Genomic DNA, 5355 nt, shown 5'->3' with positions numbered 1-5355 from the left:
TAAATTGACATTTGAATTTAAAAACTGTTCATTTTTATGCAAATAATAATAATAGACTACATTATCACAGAAAAGATGATTGAGTAACAATGAAAAATCACTACAAGAGGATAAATCATGACAGCTAGAAATTATTTTACAGTAAAAATTAGAGCAACTATCTTAGCTGGTTCAGGTGTGTAACAAGATCTAATTACTTAGTGAATAATGAATAATTAAGTAATTACCATGCTCATGTTTAAAGTAAAGTGAGCAGTTGGGATGTATATGCAAAAGACCTGTTTTTAACGCCCCATTAATCAAAATTCTACATACATTTATATTCAGCTCAGTAACTACTGTTTGCATGTTTTTTTATGTTCGGATACATGCTGCAAGATTCCACAATAGACAGTCCCTCTAGGATTTTGCGTCCGCAGAAATTAACGCAAAATCAAGGAAACTCCATAATATTAGCAGGAGCTTGCAATTTTTCAAAATTACCACAGATTTTCGGCAGATTTGGGCCAAGACGCGTCATGTAGCGTCATCACAACGCACATTCAGCCGAAGCCCTCTTTATTCATGTGAGTCAAACATGAGTACAGCTAAAAGGTCTCATTTACCAACAAACATCACTGCGAAATGCCATGCAAAACAATTTCGTGCAATTGCAATTTAGCCAATTCAAGTAGTTTTCCACAAAAAACTCTTTTCACAAAAAATCCTGTATGCACTGTATATATAACAGTATGGTGACAAGTGTGCAAGCCAAGATGACAAAAAGTAGATTACAAATCAATAACAAAAATTGATCTGGTCCCAGAAATGGTCCTTATGGCTTAAAGGTGCATTAGGTAAGATTAGCCTTTTCCCCCTAAGATTAGGTCTCTAACTATTAGGTGGGTTCAAGATTTTACTAAAAATCTTTACTAAAAATCTCCATTTTTACAAAGCTCCACCCCCATGATCTACAGTGGCCCGGAGAGCATTCTGACACAAGCATTCTGGAAGGGAAGTCAGTTTTCTAAATTCGTTTTCTCAGAAACTTAATACACTTCTGCTAAGGCCACAGCTTAATGCATTATTGTTGTTGTTGTTTTATTCATGTTCTACATATCTTCCAGGTTACTTGTACAAGTAAGGATTTTTTTTTATCGACTACTGGACCTATTACTAAAAATAAATTTTTGTATGTCAGTCAGGATGTAATGTAGGTTCAGGTATTAATTATTATTATTAATTGTTAACGAGTTCAACCTGCCTTTATGTCTCTCGTTTCAATCTGCACTGCCACATCAAGGTGGCAGGAATGCCTTGCTCCCTGTTTTTCCTGTTGTTTAGTAGTCCAAACACAATAAAACACTACAACAGCAGGTTGTGTTCACAAACAGCACAGGAGTGTTCACAAAGGTAACGTTAAGCATCGTACATTGTTTTAGAGCTGCTCTTCATGAATGTACAGGTACAACAGGTCCTCTGAGGCACAACAGAGAAGTATGCAGTGGTTAATCTATGGAATTAAAGTGTTAGGAGATTCTGATTGTGCATGCATGATACATTAGTGCAATTATACAAAACTACACACCAACAAGGAGACACAGCCGCCTCACTGCTCCAGGGTCCCTGGTCTGATACTGCGCTAGTATTCCTGTATGTATGGAGTCTGCATGTTCTCCCTGTATCAATATGGGCTTTCTTTTGGTTATCTGGGTTTCCTCCCACTATCCAAAAACACTCCAGTAGGTGTGGACTAGCTACAATAAATTGCCCCTAGGTGTGAATAAGTGTGTGCATCAATTTAAAAAAAAAATTGCACATAGGTCCATAGAGAACAAAAATGTCCATGTCCAATATTAATATTATATATTAATATTTTTTTTACTTTCACTGACATCATTTTTTTTTTTTTTACCAGCATCAGTTCTGATCACAATTACCAAAATTAATTTTCACAATTGTAACCCTTTAAATGCTCATATAGTTACCATTTAAATGATGTCTATGTACAGCACTTCCACACAGTGCCTTGCAAATGTATTCAACCCCCATAAAAGTCACCCGATTCATCTGGATTGCAAATGATACTTACACAGATTGTTCCAGACTGTATTTTTTTTTTGTAAACCAATATGCTCTGAAAAAAACATTTACAAATGTATTATTTGTCACCAAAATGAATTATTTGTCAGGGAAAAAAAAACAAAACTGAAAAATGCTGCTTGTATAAGTATTCAACCCCTTAAGACTAGTACTTGATAGAACCATCTTTTGCTGAAATAACAGCTTTAAGTCTGTTGGGGTAAGTTCCTATCAGTTTTGCAGACTGCTTGGGAATGATTCTCACACATTCTTCCTGGCAGATTTGCTCCAAGTTCTTTAGGTTGGTTGGATGTTGTTTGTTGGCTGTAAACAGTGCCACCCATTCTCAACGGGATTTAGATATGGACTTTGACTTAGCCACCATAGAACATTCAACTTCGATGACAGTGGATGTGTCACCAACTGTGGTGGTTTATGTTCAGAAAATCTTCTAGTGAAGACCAATTATTAATCAACTGTGCTTCATAAAGACACTATCTATCATCTGGATCTTCTAGAACCTGGGGGGTTGAATACTTATATAAATGCTTTAGTTTTTTTATCTTCTTTGAAATACTTGCTAACCAATAATTCATTTTGACTTTGAAAACTCACTGTAAGAGAACATGAGTGTGCAATAAAAAATAGTGACAGGAAGAATATGTGTATTTATAATTTGTTATTCAGACAAATCTAAAACAATTCCAGGGGGTGAATACTTTTGCAAGCCACTGTACTTCCTTACTTAGGAAATGATATAGCTAATAAACCAGAGATATTGGTTACCACTAATGGTGGAACAGTATGATATAATATGATTTTTTAAGTTATCTGTATCTACTTACAACTTTATATTTTTAAACAAAAATGTAATGTTTTAGTGCAAGTACTGAATTATTCTGATTCTGATTTTAACAGACATGCTCAGCAGATCTCTTTCATTAGTTAATCAACATAGAAATAGGCCTACTTGAAGGGATAAGTTTATAGATTTAAAATTCATAACTGCTATTTATATATTTCTGTACAATAAGTAGACATGCTCTCTGGACGGGACAGGATGCCGTTATTCTCTCCCCGCACAATGTGAGCTCATGCATGCGGAAGAGGTGCATATAGTGTAAGGAAGTCACCACTTTCCTCTCAATGTTACATTCATGCAGCTGCTGGAAAAGATGCGGTGTGAAAGGCTTCATGTGTCTCAGAGGAATCAGAGTTAGAATTCATCCTCAATAATTGGTCGTATGACAGGGTTCTATTAGCTGGAAGGAATTGGCAAATGACCAAAATGGGAGAACAATAAGGTCAAATGTAGCATATTTTATGGGATGTAGCTCATCTCTGTAAATAACATTTGTTTTGTGACAGTTGTTTATAACAAAAGGGTTCAACTAGGATTTAGGAGGTGAGAATCCCCAGCTTTCATGAACATTAACAATGGTCCAACATTACATTTCAGAGTATATTATTTTAAGTTTTGTCCTAAATATTATCTGTCAAATTATTTTCTGGCAAAGATGTGATACAGTTATGCCTTTAAACTAGCAAAATTAGCACATTTTTAATTCTATGTTGTAATTCACTTTAATTCAAATGCATACTGTATATTTACAGCAGTCAGCAATTGCTTTGACTAAAAGGAGACACATTACAATTTCAAAATAAAACAATTTCTCTATATAAATAAGTGTGAAAATCTATTACATCATTAAAAAAATGATCACCACTTCACTTGCCTTTCACATAAAGCAAAGGTGCCAGAAGCACTGTTCCCCTGTGTGCCCCCAAGTTAATCCCTGTCTAACATAACTACTCCGGATTTCCTATACAAAATGTTAATTCTTCTTAATCCAGACCTGAACACAACCCATGGCATCATTTCAGATATGCAGCTCAGTCTGGCAGCATCCAGGGCTGAAATCTTGAAGAGTGCGGCTGGTTGTGCTTTCACTGGAAGAAAACACAAATAAATAAATAAATAAATAAATAAATAAATAAATATTTGATGTTATTGTTAGATTAATGTTCATGATTATTTATTTGGGCATAGAGTAGCTTTAGTTCAGCATTTAAACATTTTCAGCACTAGTTTAAAGAATAATGTTATAAATATTGTGAATGGTTACCACTCACATTATACAATATATTCTAATTATTATTTGAAATTCTATCTCAATTTTAAATCTGTATCACACTGCAATGTGTTGTAAGAATAGTTCTGTAAGGTCTGTTATTTTATTATTTTCATAATGGCAGAAATTACTCTCAGTACTCTCAGGTACACTTGTTGTAATTATTGTTAATTTATTACAGCCAATTAAAACCAAAGTGACTGGTCAGTTGAATAATTGTATGCCACTCACACTGTTCTAATCTTAGCGCTAATGTCAGCTTCAGTCTAATTGTCATTTTCTACAAAATTGAGAAAACCATTACACACAGCACATTTGCCTCAAACTCCGGGGCTGGGGGCTCAAATCCCACCTCCACCCTATGTGGGCAGAGTTTGCACGTTCTGCCTGTGCTGTGGGGTTTTCCTCCACATACTCTGGTTTCCTCCTCCAGTTTAAAGACATGTATTGTAGGTTGATTTGCATTTACAGATTGTCTATAGTGTATGAATGTGCCCTGCAATGGGTGGGCACCCTGTCCATAGTGTCCCACGCCTTGTGCCCCGGGTTTCCCTGGGATATGCTCCAAGCTCCCTGCGACCCTGTGTAGGATAAGCGGTATGGAAAATGAATGGATGGAGGTTTGGATTCTGTGAGTGGAAAGCTATGGAGTAATAAAGTCCTAATAAATAAATAAATAAATAACATTTTAAAAAGCCCAGGTTGCAAATGGCTCGAGAACCCTTGAGACATGAAAATACCACCATGTGTCATTAGGGGGCGCTCCAAACCCAGAAAACATGACATGTTTGAGAGAAGTGTTTCCTGCAAACGATTTTTTAAGAGTTTAAAATTTGATTGTGAAAATGCACAGAAAATTCTGTTATATAAGGAACATGACACTGAATGGGATAAAGAGTGTAAAATATTAAACCGCGTTTTAAAACTGGTGGACTACACTGGTGGACAACACCGTGGACTACATTCTCATACGAGTTTGTTTAAATTAACTGACTTACATTTGTTTCTAATAAATAAATGTGAAATTTCTGAAAAAATCTTGCTTAACACTTCTGGCAATTTGCTAAGATACATAAGCTAAAATACGGGTATTGCAGCAGGTGTCGGTGAGGGCGGAAGTAGATTCCTCTATGCGCTGTGTGTATTTCCGTGTGACGGTGCA

Source organism: Ictalurus furcatus, chromosome 24, assembly GCF_023375685.1.
Source record: "Ictalurus furcatus strain D&B chromosome 24, Billie_1.0, whole genome shotgun sequence".
NCBI classification, from domain to species: Eukaryota; Metazoa; Chordata; class Actinopteri; order Siluriformes; family Ictaluridae; genus Ictalurus; species Ictalurus furcatus.
This window is presented reverse-complemented; position numbering follows the sequence as displayed.